The sequence below is a fragment of the Geotrypetes seraphini genome, chromosome 3 (genome assembly GCF_902459505.1).
Source record: "Geotrypetes seraphini chromosome 3, aGeoSer1.1, whole genome shotgun sequence".
NCBI lineage: Eukaryota > Metazoa > Chordata > Amphibia > Gymnophiona > Dermophiidae > Geotrypetes > Geotrypetes seraphini.
In genome coordinates this window covers 267,266,429-267,286,064 of record NC_047086.1, presented here as the reverse complement: position 1 = coordinate 267,286,064, position 19,636 = coordinate 267,266,429, and the positions used below count along the sequence as shown (strand labels likewise).

At 45.8% G+C, this 19,636-nt stretch overlaps 1 protein-coding gene across 6 annotated transcripts in view; it reads right to left on the bottom strand.

The window, feature by feature from the left end:
* The window catches only part of TBCE (tubulin folding cofactor E), a 434,765-nt gene that overhangs the window by 216,038 nt on the left and 199,091 nt on the right, over nt 1-19,636 (bottom strand). The gene's annotated exons all lie outside the window — the stretch shown is intronic.

The window sequence follows — 19,636 nt, the reverse complement described above, 5'->3', positions numbered from 1 at the left end:
GAGTCATCTGCTTTGACCTCTTTGAAAAACCCTGGAATAGGAATGATAATTAACATTTTCTATGCGTACCAGTGTGCGTTGTTGGTTTTTTTTAATTTTATTGTTGGTAGATCATTTTGACTTGGTCATTTTAAAAGTAGCTCGCAAGCCCAAAAAGTGTGGGCACCCCTGATCTAGATGGAGGTTAATATCACCAATAATCAGTAATCTTTGAAATTTTAGAAAAGCATATGTTATGATCTCAAAGACAAGTTCGGAGGATTTATTCCAAGGAATTGGGGGATGATATAGTACCAGAATACCCAATGGGTGGTGGAATTCATCATTGATAGAAGCTAGCATATTTTCTAATGATGTGTCACTACCCTTTTTGAGAAGCTGTAAGTCAAAAAATGATAGGTCCAGGCCTCCTCCTTTCCGGCAATTTCTGGGAGAGAAAAGGCCTTGATAACCATGGGAACAAAGCTCATTTTGTATAAATAAATCATCTTTTGCAATCCAGGATTCGGTAATGCACAGGAAGCTCAGATCAAAGTCCCTTAGTAAGTCATTTAATATATGAATCTTGTTGCATGCTGATCAAGCATTACAATATAATAGTGGGACTGGGATGAGAGAGTCAGAGGCAGGGCTGGGCAAGTTGGTGATTGGTACAGGTCTTAAGGAAGTATGATTGACAACCAGAGGAGATTTTTTTTAGAGGAATAATTTTTGGTGCGCACCAGTATGGGGATTCTGAGATCAAGGCAGGTCTCACTATCACTAGTAGAGCCAAATACATTGGGGGGGATGAAGATTTTGTACAGTGAGTGGTATTGAAAGATGCATAGAGTAAGAGAAGGAGCCAAAAAGGTGGTTTCGTGATGAAAAACTGGGAGAAACTGCAAAGTCGAATCTAACACTGATTGAGGAAAGAATTGTAAGAATAGTTAAATTATCCGGTTCCAGAGGCACAATATAACAGCCTCTTCACTGGGCTGGGGCTGGAGGTGGCCTGGTTCACTGAGCCCTTAAGAGGGCTGAAAGTGGACTGAGGTGGGAAGATGGCTCTAGGGGGGCAGGGCTTCCAGCCGAAGATGATTCAGCCCTCCTGTGCAGTTAAGGGGAACAACCCAATCTCCTTTCCCCTACACTGAGCTGGAACTGGAGATGGCCTGGTCCGCTGAGCCCTTAAGAGGGCTAGAAGTGAACCGAGGTGAAGGGGGTAGGGCTTCCCACTGAAAAAGCAAGCAGGATGCAGGTTCCAGTGCAATGAGGGGCAACGACTTGGCCTTCCTTCCCCTTCATTGTGCTGGACTTCTGGAGTGTAGGGTGGCCCTCGAAGCCTCTTAAGAAGGCTGAAGGATCCTGGATGAAAAGCCGAAGAAGCAAGAAGGAAGCAGGTTCCGATGCAGTGAGGGGAGACAACTTGGCCTTCCTTCCCCTTCACTGTGCTGGACCTCTGGAGTACAGGGTGGCCCTCTAATCCCCTTAAGAGAGGGCTGGAGGATCCTGGATGAAAAGGGGGCAGGGCTTCCCACTAAAAAAGCAAGCAGGAAGCAGGTTCCAGTGCAGTGAAGGGAAACAACTTGGCCTTCCTTCCACTTCACTTTGATGGACTTCTCCCTCGGGTTTTTGCAGCCTAAATGCATGACCTTTCATTTCTAAGCATTAAATTTCAGCTGCCAAATTTCAGACCATTCTTCAAGCTTCACCAGGTCTTTCTTCATGTTATCCTGGGTGCCTACTCCATCATCCGCAAAGAGGCAAATCTTAACCGACAGCCCTGCAGCAGTATTATTTATATAAATGTTAAAAAGAACAAGCCAAAGAACAGAACTTGAAGCAAACCACTGGTAACATCCCTTTCCTCAGAGCGATCTCTATTTATCACTACCTTCTGTCCATTCATCACTACCTTCTGTGGAGGGAGGAGGGGGTAATTTGCTCCATAAGATGCACCCTTATTTCCACCCCATTTTGGGGGGTGGAAAAAATGTGTCTTATGAAGCGAAAATTATGGTAGTTTGTTTGTTTGTTTTAAATTCTTTATTGATTTACAAAACTTAAACAGTGCAATACAAGAAATGTAACATATAATGATACAATAAAAGCACATTCAGCTTACACATGTTCTTAATCAACCATATGGTACGGTACAGTACCATATGGTAGTTTTTTTAAAAGTCTAGAACCTTTGCTTCAGAATGAGTCCTCTCTATACCCATCTTAATATGGGTATAGAGGTATATGACTGTACCATGCAGTCATCACTGGATGCCAGATGATCACCCACTGAAACATTAGAAACACTTTCCCCGTTTGTAAGCACTAAGTCCAGTTTGACACCATCCCGTGTGGGTTCCAATACCAACTGCTGGAACAGTTCTTGTGGAGAATCCCCTACTTCTAGAAGACCCCCGCAATAGGGATATCGCAATCAACATCCAGCATGTTAAAAATCATCTATTAGTAAAACTTCCCCTTTTTTCAGATATATTCTGAATGTCTACTATTAAATCTCTGTCCACTTCTTCCGTCTGTGAAGGAGGCCTGTATATCCCACCAATGCAAAAATATTCACCATTCCCTCTTTCCAAATTGATCCAGTGCCTCTTCCTTGCCATGCAGATCCTGCAATTGTATGGCTTTAATATGATCTTTAACATATAACGCTACTCCCCCTCTCCTTTTCTTCCTACCATGTCTTTCATAAACAGTTTATAGCCCTGTATAACTACATCCCAGTCATGATTCTCCATGAACCATGTCTCCGTGATCGCCACTAAATCCAACTCATCTTCTTTTCCATCACAGCTTCTAGCTCAGGGGTGGGCAACTCCAGTCCTTGAGGGCCAGAATCCAGCCAGGTTTTCAGGATTTCCCCCAATGAATATGCATTAGATCTATTTGCATGCACTGCTTTCAATGCATATTCATTAGGGAAATCCTGAAAACCCGACTGGATTCCGGCCCTCGAGGACTGGAGTTGCCCACCCTTGTTCTAGATCCAGAATCTTGTTTCCCATACTTTGAGCATTAGTATATACTGCTTTCTAGACATTGCCCCCTTTTCTCATCCGTGTAGAGATACTCAGTGATTTACTTACCTGAGGGCTTATACTCACCTGGGGGCTTTGATCACCCTGCCCAATCACTTCTAGCTTAAAGCCCTCTTCAGTAGATTAGCCAGCCTGCTGTCAAAGACACTTTTTTCCTTCTTTGATAGATGCACACCATCCCTACTCAGCAGCCCTTGGAAAATCATCCCATGGTCCAAGTAGCCAAAACACTCTCGACAATACCATCCACATAGCCATATATTCATCTCCAGGACATGAGCTTCTCTGCCCTGGTCTTTACCCTCGACAGGGAGGATGGACGAGAATACCAGTTGTGCTCCTGTCTGCTTCACTTTCTCTCCCAGAGCCACAAAGTCACTTTTGATACATTTGCAGTGATGCCTGGCATTATTGTTAGTGCCAACGTGGATGAGCAGCATCAGATAATAGCCATCAGGCTTGATGAGTCTCAGCAAGCTCTCCGTAACATCTTGGATCTTGGCACCAGGAAGACAGCATACCTCTCATAACATGATGTCTGGTCTGCAGATGAATGCTTCTGTACCCCTCAAAAGGGAATTGCCAACTACCCTACCTTATGCCTCCTAGTGGTCATGGATCCAGTAATTTTTGGAATTTCAAACTTTGGTCCATCCTTTCCTTGGGATGCTCTCATCTCATCCACTTCCAGGAGAGCATACCGGTTCTTCAGTTCAAGGGGGGGGGGGGGAGCCACAGTACCATCTTGCAGCATCCCCTAATCTGATTCCAGCTGTCTTCTCTCAGCACAGCTTTTTCTATCCCACTGCTGAAAATCTTTGACACCTCATGAACCATTTCATCGATGTACTTCTCATTCTCACAGATGCTTCTCAGTCTTGTCACATCCACTCTCAGTTCCTTTACCTCTTTCATGAGAAATTCAAGCTGAAGACAGCTTGCACATGGAACCACTCCCTGGGTTCCATGCCTGGGTAACATTTTCTGTCTGCACAGAGACAGAAGTTATAACCTGAGCAGCACCTCTGGTGATACGATGTTTCCCAGCCATGCTGTGGTGCAGAAGTACTTACACCTGGAAGAATAAAGAAAGGGAAGAAAAATCCTACAAAGTAATGCCCTGTTCCTCGTTGGCTGAAGACCCTATAAATCAAAAAGCTCTACCTTGGGGTGGGTGAGAGGGAATTAAATTAACACTAGAGCTTTTCCTCAATAGCTCTTTGTGCCCTAATCTGATATTATGTCCTGAAATGCAACTTAAAACTAATCTAGGTTAAAACACTGTTTTGTATTAAACTGATTTTGCTGAGATAAAAAAGAGAACTACAATGTTGTGGCAAATGTTCATTAGGAACAATGTAGGGGGAAAAATGTGAAGTAAATGGTTGCTTTCTGGAAGGTATTGTATAAACACTGATGGGACAGTGAACGACATCATTCAAGTAAAAAACCTGGTTTATCCTGGTTCTGAGATGGTGGGAATCTAACTTACAGGCTCTACACCCCTGTTATATACCACCATCTCTTTTTATAATTGTATCGAAGCAACAGGAAAAGAGCCACCTTACAGGCTCTATACCCCATAGTGGAATCCTGAAGCAGTCTCACCTCGATTGATGCATGCCAGTGCTTGCTAAAAACCATGTGGAGGAATCTAACTTTACAGACTCTACATCCATGTTAGATTCCCCCATACAGCATGGCTAAGCAGATTCAGCTCAAAACATTCTAGGTAGGGCAAAGGATTGAAAGATATTATAAAATTCCTGTTGAGAAGGAATTATAAAATAGATGTTGAGAAGGAAGGTATCCATCAAAAGAAGACAATTTCCGAACAAGATGTTCCATATAGCAGGAAATATAGAAATTGCAAGTTGGTACTCTATTCACCAACATGGAATTTTGGTACAAGCGACATCCAAATGCGCCTATAGTGCACCATTCACACCTGGTGGCACTGAATCATAGACTCTTGATGGGATAGATTTTTTTTTTTAAGTCAACTCTATCCCTACTAACTGGTGTTTTATACATAGAGTCAAATATTTTAGAAGTCCCTGTAATGGTGAGGGGCATTTCCCAGTTCTTATGAAGAGTCTCTTTGAGAAGATCTTGAGGAGGATGATCATAATCGAAGGCCTCTGAGTATTCAGCACTGTAAACAGAATTAGCTTCTAGCTTGACTAGTAGCTTCCTGCCCAAGTACCTAATAAATTTAGTATTTAAAAAATTTAGTATTAAAAAAAAATAATAATATTTCTGTCGGAGATTTAGCCATTGATGGAGAGCTGTGTGGAGACTTTTCCGAAGAAGTGCCATAAGCCTCCACTGTAGACTCAGACAAGTCCTCAGCTGAATCACACTAAGTCAGTCATATGAAGGCCTTGGGGAAGAAATGCGTCGAGAAGATCAATACTGACTCCAAGTCCGGTACTGGACTGATAATGAGGAAGAGGTATGATGCGAAACTGGTTTTCTCTTCGAAGAACGTGAGGGACCAATGTTTTCTTTTCGAAGCATGTGAAGAGGAACAATGCTTATTGGACTGGGAACTTTGAGATGAAAAGGAGGAAGATGATGTTTCAATGAACTGGATTGCTGCCTCAATGAAGAAACTGGACCGATGGTGAGATGATCGATACCTGGGCATGGAAGATTGAGGTCGCTCCAAAGAACCAACTGCGGTACCATAGGACCTGGTAGCTGTGTGCTTAGGCTGGGCTGGTACCGATGCTGGGGAAAGCAGTTTAATGCATTACCCAAATCCCTTCGGAACAGTGCATCGAGTTGTTCCCAGAAGGAAACCACTGGTACCGCTGGCTTTTCTGCTGGCACCATTGGTGCCATGGCTTGCCCCGAAGAGGGTGACCTCGATGAGGATGCACACCTCGATGTTGAGGCAAGTCGGAAAAGTGGTCATTGCTGCTTGGTCGGGATCAAGAGACTCAATGCAAAAGTGACCTGCTATGCTGTTTGGGAAGCTGGCAGCTTCTGAACTGGCTTACCAGATGGAGCAATGTTTCCAAATGCCGATGTCTATTTTTTCAATGACTAAGGTTGCAAGGTCTGATCAGCGTCTATGCAGGTCCCGAACAATTTTTCCTGTTGAAGATTCTGGCTGTTTATCGAACGTTTCTGTAGGATAGAACACTGGGCACAGGATTTAACCTGGTGATCTGGCCCAAGGCACTGGAAGCACCAATTGTGAAGCACTTTTTTGAAGCCTATTAATAGCTTGGAATGGACAGAAAAACAGCATCAGCCAAATCAAACTCAATTTCCTTAGAAAACCAGGGACCAATTTATAAATAGGAGGTCAGAAAGGTGATTCAATATACACAAAAGAACTGACTCCAAAAATAGAAAACTGTCTACAGAGGGTGATCAAATCTTATATACTCCGCTCAGAGATATGAAACTCAAAAAAAGGAGGCTAAAAAGCCACCCTTGTAAAAAGAGTTCACCTTCCAGTCATTGCGATGTTTACAAATGATCACTCTGAGACTAGATGGAAATTTTGTTTCAAATGTTTCAATGACTTAATTACTACTGTTTCAATAGGCAATGTCTTTAGAAATGCTTCAATTGCTTACAACAATCATAGTGTGCATAGGATACATTGTCCAAACAGATTGCATATGGGGGTCCCATAATCAAGCTAAGAGCATGTCCCTCCCTTTTTTATTTTTTTAAAAATAAACTTAAAAATAAGTTTAAGAAAAAAGAAAAAAAAATCATAAGCGAGAAGGCAAATTGGCAAAAAAACACAACTTTCAGAGACATGACTTCTTAGCTCCGTGGAAAACTAAGAACTGAGAAGCTGCGAGCCTGTGTCAGGCAGTAATTTCTTAAGTTCATAAAGGGATGATGCACTTTTAAAGCTATCTGTACCGAGGCTCCTTGGATGACATCACCCACATGTGAGAATATGCTGCCTGCTTGTTCTAGGATAAAGGAAGGATTGCCCCTCCAACCTCATTGGCTCTCAGCTTCATGATGCAGACCATGCACATTAAGAAGCTGGGAGCCAATGAGATTGGAGAGCCCATCCTGCCTCTCTCCTCTCTTTCCTTCATTGGCTCATAGTGTTGTGATGTGTAACTGCCTGGGTCACATGGTATTTCTGTATGACAGGGCTATAAGTGAATGGAAGGGTTCCCCACTATTTCCTTCAGAAAGTGCACCTAAATGGAGTGATGATGTTGAAAAGGACGATCAAAGCATGGAGTAGAGGAGTAGCCTAGTGGTTAGTGCAGCAACTTGCGAACTAGGGAACCAGGTTCAATTCTCACTACTATTCTTTGTGATCCTGGACAAATCACCTAACCCTCCATTGTCACAGGTACAAAATAAGTACCTACCGTATTTTCGCGGATATAACGCGCGCGTTATACGTGATTTTACGTACCGCGCATACCCCTCGCGCGTTATATGCCTGAGCGCGGTATACAAAAGTTTTTAAACATAGTTCCCACCCCGCCCGACGCCCGATTCACCCCCCCAGCAGGACCGCTCGCACCCCCACCCCGAACGACCGCTCGCACGCGCTCCCACCCGCACCCGCACCCGCATCCACGATCGGAGCAAGAGGGAGCCCAAGCCCTCTTGCCCGGCCGACTCCCCGACGTCCGATACATCCCCCCCCCGGCAGGACCACTCGCACCCTCACCCCGAAGGACCGCCGACTCCCCAACAATATCGGGCCAGGAGGGAGCCCAAACCCTCCTGGCCACGGCGACCCCCTAACCCCACCCCGCACTACATTACGGGCAGGAGGGATCCCAGGCCCTCCTGCCCTCGACGCAAACCCCCCTCCCTCCAACGACCGCCCCCCCCAAGAACCTCCGACCGCCCCCCCAGCCGACCCGCGACCCCCCTGGCCGACCCCCACGACCCCCCCACCCCCCTTCCCCGTACCTTTGGAAGTTGGCCGGACAGACGGGAGCCAAACCCGCCTGTCCGGCAGGCAGCCAACGAAGGAATGAGGCCGGATTGGCCCATCCGTCCTAAAGCTCCGCCTACTGGTGGGGCCTAAGGCGCGTGGGCCAATCAGAATAGGCCCTGGAGCCTTAGGTCCCACCTGGGGGCGCGGCCTGAGGCACATGGGCCAAACCCGACCATGTGTCTCAGGCCGCGCCCCCAGGTGGGACCTAAGGCTCCAGGGCCTATTCTGATTGGCCCACGCGCCTTAGGCCCCACCAGTAGGCGGAGCTTTAGGACGGATGGGCCAATCCGGCCTCATTCCTTCGTTGGCTGCCTGCCGGACAGGCGGGTTTGGCTCCCATCTGTCCGGCCAACTTCCAAAGGTACGGGGAAGGGGGGTGGGGGGGTCGTGGGGGTCGGCCAGGGGGGTCGCGGGTCGGCTGGGGGGGAGGGGGGTTTGCGTCGAGGGCAGGAGGGCCTGGGATCCCTCCTGCCCGTAATGTAGTGCGGGGTGGGGTTAGGGGGTCGCCGTGGCCAGGAGGGTTTGGGCTCCCTTCTGGCCCAACTACACAAAGGTACGGGGAAGGCGGGTGGGGGTGTCGTGGGGGTCGGCCAGGGGGGTCGCGGGTCGGCTGGGGGACGGGCGGAGGTTCTTGGGGGGGGGCGGTCGTTGGGGGGAGGGGGTTTGCGTCGAGGGCAGGAGGGCCTGGGATCCCTCCTGCCCGTAATGTAGTGCGGGGTGGGGTTAGGGGGTCGCCGTGGCCAGGAGGGTTTGGGCTCCCTCCTGGCCCGATATTGTTGGGGAGTCGGCGGTCCTTCGGGGTGAGGATGCGAGTGGTCCTGCCGGGGGGGGGGATGTATCGGACGTCGGGGGGGGCATCAGGCTTTCAGGATGGGGACAGACCTTCAAGGGGGGACAGGACTTCAAGGGAGGACAGTGCACGGAAAGTCAGGGGGGGTGAACGGAGAGTCGGGACAGCGCACGGAAAGTCAGGGCGGGCGAAAGGAGAGTCGGGCAGCATGCGCGTTATATGCCTGAGCGCGGTATAGAAAAGTTTTTGTACATATCATCGTGATTTCTGTGCGCTATACCCCTGTGCGCGTTTTACAATGGTGCGCGTTATATCCGCGAAAATACGGTATATATAATATGTAAAACACTTTGATTGTAACTACAGAAAGGTAGAATATCAAATTCCATCCCCTTTCCTTTAAAAAGAGAATGTGCCTGGGGAGTGCAGTTCGCGTGTCATCAAGTGGAGCACCAGTGGGATCCCTCGACAGATCACAATTGTGCAAGCATTTGGGGGCCAGGCTGCGGAGTTGTTTGCACAGGAGGAGGGGGTGTCCCTCTCAGTATCTAGTATTCATGCTCGTTTACAAGTTACAACCAGCCAAGGACTACCAGAACATTTGGGGTAAATGGGAGGGGGAATTGCAGATTAATTTGGGCCATTGGGATGTAGCCCCATACCTTGAGGGTACTTGGTGCTTGGTTGCGAGAAACATATTATAGGGTGACCTACGTGCTTATTGCACTCGTACACAGTTGTATTATAGTGAAGGTCTACCTACACCACTGTGTCATAAATGTGGGATGGGGGGCACACTTTGGGACATGCCTTTTGGTCCTGCCCTATGATACAGCGTTTCTGGAGGCGTATTATCTCTTACATGTTAGGGTTAATTGGGAGAGCTTTACGTAGTACTCTGGCCCACTTTGTCTTGGATTTGCCAGAGGCTTTTGGCCATTTGCCTTGGAGATCCCAAGCCTTGTGTAGGAAGATGAGCTTACTGGCCAGGAAATATATTCTTCAGAGCTGGATGGTCCCTGACCCTCCAGCATTTTGGCATTGGGAACCAGTTGCATCATCTGGCCATTTGGGAGGCGTGAGATGCAGGAGGGGACAGGAAGCGAAAGATGTTGTTCTTGGCTATTTGGGAACCATATTTGCAATCCTTGCATCCAAAGGGACGAAGTGCGATTTTACATTGGGTGTCCTAATTTTGGCACTCAGGTAGTAGGGATGGGAGAGTAATGGTGAATACTGGTGGGGCGGGGTGGCGAGTACCATGGTGGGGAATGGGGGGTAGGGGTGGTATGGAGAGGTTCTGGCACTTTGTTATGGATCTGATCTTTGGGGTTCTGTAGGGGGAGGGGCCTCGGAGTGCCTTTCTACTTCACTGGTCTCGCTTGCCCTAAGTAATTAGGGAGGGGGGAGTTTGGCTGCTGTTACATTTCTTCTGTACCTTCTTGTTCTCTTGTTGTATATGATGCATCAATGTTTGTATTGTGCACCCCTGGGGTGCACTGGTGTTGTGTTTATTGTTGTTTGCATCAATAAAAATTGCTTGAACCTAAAAAGAGAATGTACTTATGGCTGGTGTAGCAAACCAGAATAAATCGACATTACAATGAATGAGGAAAATTTGGGACTGTAAATTCCCTGGCAGATAAATGGAGTATGCACTTATCTGACATGCATTTAAGTGGAATGCAATGTATTTACCATTTTCTTCAATAAACCCTCTTTTCAAATTTAAAAAAAAAATGAAAACAAAAAAAACACACAAGTCAAGCAATGCTGGAGAAAAGGCCAAAAATAACTGCCCCCGCATTATGAAAGTTAAGCATTACCCTAAGATCAATCTTTAAAACAGTGAGCAGATATCCTGATTCCATGGTTATCAGTCTTAGTAAATGTAAGTTAAAAACATAACTGCCATCCAGGGTCAGACAACTGCCACTTTAGTAATTTTTTCCAGAGACTTTCCCATATGATATAGACTCAATACAATCAGCCATCTGCATTCAGACCTTCAGTAGCACTTGAATAGCCAAAGGCAATATTACATTTTCAACACCTTCACATAATCATACAATGGGCATATGCAGATATTAGCAAAACTGTTGAAAAGGTAAACCCCCTTGTGGGATGTCCTAGTTAACATACCAATTCAAGGAGGAGTATGGCAGGTAGAGGATGTTGTGACCGTCAACCCTGCCAGTTTCTCATCTTCGTTTCCCGCGTATAGCCTGTTGACTTCCGGTATGTTGTGTATATTCTCCTCGGTAAACACAGACGCAAAAAATGTATTCCGTTTGTCGGCAATGGTTTTGTTCTCCTTTAGCACTCCCTTTATTCCATGGTAATCCAACAGCCCCACCGCTTCCTTCGTGGGTCGTTTCCACTTAATATATCCAAAGAACAGCTTGAAGTTTTTTGCCTCCTTGGCTATTTTTTCCTCGTAGTCTCTTTTGGCCCCTCTTACAGCCTTATGGCACCCGCCTTGATGTTCTTTGTGCTTATTCCAGTTTTCGTCCGTTTTTGATCTTTTCCATTCCTTAAACGAAGTCTTCTTGTCTCTGATCACTTCCTTCACTGCTACAATGAGCCACGCCGGTTCCTTGTTCTTTTTCCTCTTTGATCTCTTGTCGATACGTGATATATATAGATTTTGCGCCTCAGTGACTGTGTCCTTAAAAAGGGACCATGCTTGTTCTAGCGTCTTTACAGTGCTTATCCTCTTCTTAATCTTCTTCCCCAGCATGAGTTTCATCCCTTCATAATTCCATTTTTGGAAGTTCAGTGCCGTTCCCCTCGTTCTGGATCGATGTTTCGCCCCTGTGTCCAGGTCGAAGCGGATCATATTGTGATCACTGGTTCCCAGCGTCACCTCTACTTTTATACCTTGCGCCGGTCCTCGGATTCCATTTAGAATTATGTCCAAAATTGCATTTCCTCTTTAGCAGCCGCAGGAGAGGAGCAGAAGCAGCGGAGGCAGGGGAGAAACAGCCGGTGAGAGAAGCCGGAAGAGTTTTTTTCTTTCTTTTTGTAGGAGGCAGCAGAGAGGAGCGGGTAGCGGCGAGAGGAAGCTCCGCCCACCCCCTCCACGTCAGCAGCGTCATCGCCCCGACTCCCCCTTAACAGGAAGGGAGCCAACGGCGCGCGGCCGTTCGGCGCGCGGCGAAGGCGAGCGGCAAAGGCGCTCGCCTTAGCGAGATTGCCTTTGCGAAGGGCCTTGAGAAGGGTCGAGAAAAGACAGCCAAGGACTTCAGAACACCAGGTAAGGAAGAAGCGAGCACGCATGTAGGGAGAGCACACGCACAAGAAGAAAACACACAATAAGACACACACAAGACAGCAAAGGATAAAGAAGCAGGCTTTGGGGACAAGAAAGAGGCCCAAGGGAGGCTAACAGACCCACCAATACAAAAAGCGGCAGAAGAAGTAGACAGGAAAGAGCCAAACACAAGAGAGAGCACAGAGCCCAACACATAAGAACATAAGACAAGGGAGAGGACATCTAGTGGACTCCGAAGAAAGAGAAATGGAAGCAGCAGGAACCCGGAGGAGCTTCCCAGTGTACTGCACAGAGTGTCATATGTATGACTACCTTCCCTCGGGAAGGCAGGCATACATATGCAGTCGGTGTCAGGAACTGGAAAGCCTGAAGAAGGAAGTTGGTAGACTGCAGTGCAGGGTTCAAGAGCTGGAGGGACTCCACATCTCAGAAGCACCTTTCAAGACAACTGAGGACCCCGCAGGAGAAAGCCACATCGAGGAGCAAGTAAGGGAGCTCGAAAGAGGAGGAGGCCTACAGGCAGGCAAAAGAGCAGGATCATCAGCAGCACTGGAGCGAGGAAGCTACAGCTACACAAGATGGAAGACATGGGCCAACAGATGGAAGACAGGGGCCAACAGACGCCGAGGATGAAGGATCGCATGGAAGAGTCGTGCAAGCAGAGACTGAGACGAAGACTGGCGGGTGCCCCGAAAGAGAAGAGCTAAACCACACCGAGGATACAGACTTGAGACCTGTGAGGAAGCTGAAGAAGGGGAAATCTGCAGTCGTCGTGGGAGACTCAATCATGAGAGAAGTGGACAGTCACGTAGCAGGAGGGAGAGAGGATCGGCTAGTGACCTGTCTCCCAGGAGCAAGAACGAAGGACATCACCGACAGAGTCGAGAGGATCCTAGACGGAGCAGAAACAGAAGAGACAGCAGTGATAATCCACGTGGGAACAAATGATGTCAACAGGAGAAATTACAGCAGGACTACGTTAATTGAACAGTTCAAGATCCTGGGAAGGAAACTGAAGCTGAGGACACAGAGGATAGCATTCTCAGAGATTTTGCCAGTACCGAGGGCAGACGTGAAGAGGCAGTCCGAGCTACAAGCAATAAACGCATGGTTGAGGAGATGGTGCGAAGAAGAAGGATTCCTTTTTATAAGGAACTGGACAACGTTTTGGGGGAAGAACAAGCTCTTCAGGAGGGACGGACTACACCTGAGCAAGGCAGGAACGAGACTGCTAGCAAACAACGTCAAGAGAGGAATTGAGCAGGCTTTAAACTGAGAAAAAGGGGAAAGCCGATAGTTGACCTGACGTCGACGGTTCGGACAAGAGTATCCAAAGAAGATACTGAGAGGGGAAAATGCTGGGAACAGGCAAGAGATGAACAGCAGAAGCTGTTGACCAACAAAAAGGACAATCAGATAAAGTTAGAGGAACAGGAGAGATCAGGAAATCAGGATGCAGACGAAAAAGATACACCAAAAAATAAGGAACAAAGGAACAGAAAAGATACACCAAAATATGAGGAAGAAGGGAACAGAAATGAGGGACCGGCAGCCCAAATAGGGGATGGTATGGGGAGCAAAACACATGTAAAACCAGCAGAGAAAAGAAAAGACCAGGACTTAAATTGCTTGTACGCTAATGCAAGGAGCCTAAAGTCCAAAATGGGAGAATTAGAAGCCATAGCCATAAAAGAAAACCTAGACATCATTGGAATCACGGAAACATGGTGGAACGAGGATAACCAATGGGACGTAGTGCTGCCAGGGTACAAACTCTATAGAAGAGACAGGACCAACAAGAAGGGTGGAGGAATAGCACTATACATAAAAGACACCATTCCCTCGTCCGGAGTGGATATAGAACCAAAGGCGGAAGTACTGGAGTCATTATGGGTCAAATTACCAGGAAAAAGTGGCCTTGACATAAGATTGGGTCTATACTATCGTCCACCTGGACAAACGGAAGCAAACGACAAAGATCTGGCGGCAGAATTGAGGCGGGAAGGCAACAACAGGAATGTGACAGTAATGGGAGATTTCAACTACCCCGGGATAAACTGGAGTATTGGAAACTCAAACTGTGCGAGGGAAACAGAATTCTTAGAAGCTGTGAGGGACTGCTTTATGGATCAGCTTGTCAAGGAACCAACAAGAGGAGATGCCACTCTTGACCTAATCCTCAACGGATTAGGGGGACCTGCAAAAGAAGTGGAAGTAGTAGGGCCACTAGGAAACAGTGATCACAACATGATTCAGTACAAATTAGGAGTAAGTACAACAAAAGGGAAAAGAACCACAGTGACAACGCTCAACTTCAAGAAAGGGAACTATGATGCTATGAGAGCAATGGTAAGAAAAAAACTTAGAAACAGCTCAAGGAAAACAGAAACTGTAGAGCAAGCCTGGTCTCTATTCAAGGGCACAGTGCAAGAAGCACAACATATGTACATCCCCATATTTAGAAAAGGGTGCAAAAAAAACCGAACAAAAGACCCCGCATGGATAAACAATGAGGTGAAGAAAGCGATAGGAGACAAAAAAAAATCATTCCGGAAATGGAAAAAGGACCAGACTGGGGAAAACTGGGATGAACACAGGAAAGGCCAAAGAAAATGTCACCAAGTGGTTAGGAGAGCGAAAAAAGAATACGAAGAGAGACTGGCCAGGGAGGCAAAAAACTTCAAATCATTCTTCAGATATGTTAAGGGGAAGAAACCGGAGAGGGAGGAAGTAGGACCGTTGGATGATGGAGATAAAAAGGGAGTGATAAAGGAGCAAAAAGAGGTAGCTGACAGGTTAAACAAATTCTTCTCGTCAGTCTTCACAAGCGAGGACACATCCAATGTACCGGAACCCGACGTGATCTTCCATGGTGATCAAGAAGAAAAACTGTCGGCAATAGAGGTGAGCCATGAGGATGTCCTCCAACAGATAGATAGATTGAAAAGCGACAAATCACCAGGCCCAGACGGAATCCACCCTAGGGTACTAAAAGAACTAAGAAATGAGATAGCGGAAATACTCCAACGAGTTTGCAACCTATCCTTGAAAACTGGAGAGATACCGGAGGACTGGAAGATAACAAATGTTACACCTATCTTTAAAAAGGGGTCAAGAGGAGACCCGGGAAACTATAGGCCGGTAAGTTTGACATCGGTTCCAGGCAAGATGGTAGAAGCACTGATAAAGGACAACATCTGTGAGCACATCGAAAAAAATGGGCTGATGAAAGCGAGCCAACATGGCTTCTGCAAAGGAAGATCGTGCCAAACAAACTTACTGCACTTCTTCGAGGGGGTAAACAGCCATTTGGACAAAGGGGAACCTGTAGACATCATCTACCTTGACTTCCAAAAGGCCTTTGACAAGGTACCCCATGAGCGGTTACTTAGGAAGCTGTGGAACCACGGGGTGGAAGGGGACGTACACAGATGGGTCAAACACTGGTTGGCAGGCAGGAGACAGAGGGTTGGAGTGAAGGGTCACTACTCGGGCTGGAGGAAAGTCACGAGTGGAGTTCCGCAGGGGTCTGTACTTGGACCGCTGCTGTTCAATGTATTTATTAATGACCTGGAAACAGGGACGAAATGTGAAGTTATAAAATTTGCGGATGACACTAAACTCTATAGAAGGGTCAGAACTATGGAAGAGTGTGAGGACCTACAAAGGGACCTAAGCAAACTGGAAGAGTGGGCGAATAAATGGCAGATGAAGTTCAATGTAGGGAAATGCAAGGTCATGCATATAGGGAGAAAGAACCCGATGTTCAGCTACCAAATGGGGGGACTAGTATTAGAGGGAAGTAACCTTGAAAGAGATTTGGGTGTACTGGTGAATACAACAATGAAGTCAACGACGCAATGCGCAGCAGCCGCGAAGAAAGCGAACAGAATGTTGGGTATTATTAAAAATGGTATTACGACCAGAACAAAAGAAGTCATCCTGCCGTTGTATCGGGCAATGGTGCGCCCGCACCTGGAGTACTGTGTTCAGTATTGGTCACCGCACCTTAAGAAGGATATGGCAATACTTGAGAGGGTCCAGAGGAGAGCGACACGAATGATTAAGGGCATGGAAAACCTTTCATACACTGAAAGATTGGAGAAGCTGGAGCTCTTCTCCCTGGAAAAGCGGAGACTCAGAGGAGACATGATAGAGACCTACAAGATCATGAAGGGCATAGAGAAAGTGGAGAGAGACAGATTCTTCAAACTTTCAAAACATAAAAGAACAAGAGGGCACTCGGAAAAATTAGAAGGGGATAGATTCAAAACAAATGCTAGGAAGTTTTTCTTTACTCAGCGGGTGGTGGACACCTGGAATGCGCTTCCAGAGGATGTAATAGGGCAGAGTACGGTACTGGGGTTTAAGAAAGGATTGGACAATTTCCTGTTGGAAAAGGGGATAGAGGGGTATAGATAGAGGATTATTACGCAGGTTCTGGACCTGTTGGGCCGCCGCGTGAGCGGACTGCTGGGCACGATGGACCTCAGGTCTGACCCGGCAGAGGCATTGCTTATGTGCTTATGTATTTTCCTTGACAAGTTGTTCCAGGAAGCAATTGCCTACAGCATCCAGGAATTTGATCTCCCTACCGCAGCCAGAGGTGCCTAGGTTCCAGTCTATCCCCGGATAATTGAAGTCATCCATGATAACTGCATTACCTCTCTTGCAGTTGTGTTTAATCTCGTCCGTCATTTCTCCATCAATTTCTTCAGACTGCCCTGGGGATCGGTAGTAGATGCCAATCTTCATTTCTGTTCCATTTGTTCCAGGAATTTTGACCCATAGAGACTCTAACTTATTCTTTGGTTCTCTCTGGTAGACTCAATTCCCTCTTTGAAGTATAGGGCAATGCCCCCACTTTTTTGACCCACTCTGTCTCTGCGGTATAGGTTGTTTCCGGTAGCACAGGGTCCCAGATGTTTTCCTCGTTCCACCATGTTTCCGAGATGCCGATGATGTCAATGTTATCTTTTTGTACCATAGCTTCTAATTCACCCATCTTACTCTTTAGGCTCCTTGCATTCATGTACATACACTTGAGTTTGTGGCCTGTTATGTTCTTGCATTTCCTTCCCTCTTGTGTCCCTTTCAATCCATCAAGATTTCTGTCTAGCCTATGATCCGGTGAGTCTTCCCTGCTGACTTTCTGCACGGTATCCTCTGGGCATACCGGTTCCTGAATCATCGACTCTTGGTTGACTGTCGGCTTTCCCCTTCTTCTTAGGCTATATATTAATGGTTATCATAAGGGATTGAACAAGCAGGACTGGATTAGAGAAGGCTGCAGTGCAAACACCTTTGGGAGGAGAAAATTTAGCACTGAAGCCACAGCTTGCTGTTTTGACAAATCCGATCAATTTCTTTGATTGGGTGACTAGAGAATTGAATAGAGGGTGTGTGCTAGATGTGGTGTATTTAGATTTTAGAAAAGCCTTTGATAGTGTTCCACACAGACATCTAATAAATAAACTGAGTGCCCTCGGGATGGATCCTAAAGTGACAGGCTGGGTCATGAATTTGTTCAGTGGAAGGTGACAGAGGGTAGTGATCAAAGGAGAGCACTCTGAGTAAAGGGATGTTACCAGTGGTGTGTCTCAAGGTTCTGTTCTTGGGCCTGTTCTTTTTAACAGTTTTATAAACGATATTGCTGAAGGATTGGTTGGGTAAGATCTGCAATAGAGTAAACACCCAGGATAGTTTGAATAACATGAAGAAAGACCTACTGAAGCTTGAAGAATGGTCTGAAATTTGGAAGCTAAAATTTAATGCTAATAAATGCAAGGTCATGCATTTGGGCTGCAAAAACCCGAGGGAACGGTACAGTTTAGGGGGTAAAGAATTTAAGTGCACGACAGAAGAACGGGACTTGAGTGTGACTGTATGTGATGATCTTAAGGTGGCCAGATTGAAAAGGTGACAGCGAAAACTAGAAGGATGCTAGGTTGCATAGGGAGAGGTATGGCCAGTAGGAAAAAGGAGGTATTGATGCCTCTGTATAAGACTTTGGTGAGACCTCATTTAGAATATTGTGTACAATTCTGGAGGCTGCACCTTCAAAAAGATATAAAAAGGATGGAGTCGATCCAGAGGAAGGCTACTAAAATGGCGTATGGTCTTCGTGATAAGGCGTATGGGGACAGACTTAAAGATCTCAATCTGTATACTTTGGAGGAAAGGCAGGAGATGAGAGATATGATAGAGATAATTAAATACTGTACCTACATAATGTAAATGTGCATGAATCGAGTTTTTTTCATTCGAAAAGTAAACCCTGCAATGAGAGTGCATAGGATGAAGTTAATAGGTGATAAGCTCTGGCGTAATCTAAGGAAATACTTTTTTTACTGAAAGGGTGTTAAGATGTATGGAACAGTCTCCCAGAAGAGGTGGTGGAGATAAGAGACTGTGTCTGAATTCAAAGGGCCAGGGATAGGCATGTGGGATCTCTCGGAGAAAGAGATAATGGCTACTGTGGATGGGCAGATTAGATGGGCCATTTAGCTTTTATCTGCCATCATGTTCCTATGTTTCTATTATTAAGGTCATGCAAAATTATGTGCAACTGACAATAACATTTATGAAGCTCATAGCTACTCACATGTCCTGTTAAGAAGCAGAAAATCAGACTTGATATCCCCATTTTTTTTTTCAACTTAGCTGAGAGACAGAAATTCTTTTTTTTGTTTAAACTTTATTAATTTTCAACATGCGTACAAAGTGCAGAAAATTATTAAATAAATAACATAATAAACAGCACTTACAACCAAACAGGAGAAAATATATATCCCCCTCCCCCCTCCATGGATGTGTATTGGAATCTTATAGGAATTAAGGGTTCTTCCACTTAATTAGACCTCATAAACTCAATTAATGGGCTCCATGTTAATTTAAAAATTTTTGTTATGTCCCACTCATTCTGAATACATTTTTTCGAATTTATAGCATAAACACAAGGACTCCCACCAAAAGGAAAAATTATGGCGGTCCCAATTTTTCCAAGTTTTAGTAATCATCTGTATGGAAATCCCTGTCATAATAATCAAAAGTCTGTATTTATATCTGTCCAACGGAGGTTTAGCATATAACAATGTCCCACAAATAACCACCTCATAGGATAATTTCCAAAAGTTGAGTATCAAGGGACAAAAGAACAACAAATGATCCAGTGTCCCTACATCAAGAAGATGACAGTGCCAGCATCTATTAGACTTTGAACTATCTATCTAACTTTTGCAAACAAACTGGGGTCCAAAAATTTCTATGAACAAAAAGAACCAAGTTTGTCTCATAGATGCTGACACTGTACATCTCATCCTCCAAGCCAAAACTCGTGGCCATTGAGTTACAGAAATCTGCTGTTTTATCTCAATGCTCCAAATGTCTTTCAAGCTAGTTTATGGCTTTTTATTCAAAAATTCAGATATTAATTTACACCACTTGGCAGCCCAATGCCCTAGCAAATCTGTTTGGAAGCATAGGCCCGGCAAGCTATACTGATCTTTTAAGATATGCCAGTCAGGGAACCGCTTCTGAATGGCCTGTTTTAACTGCAACCATTTATAAGCTTGAGATTTTGAAAT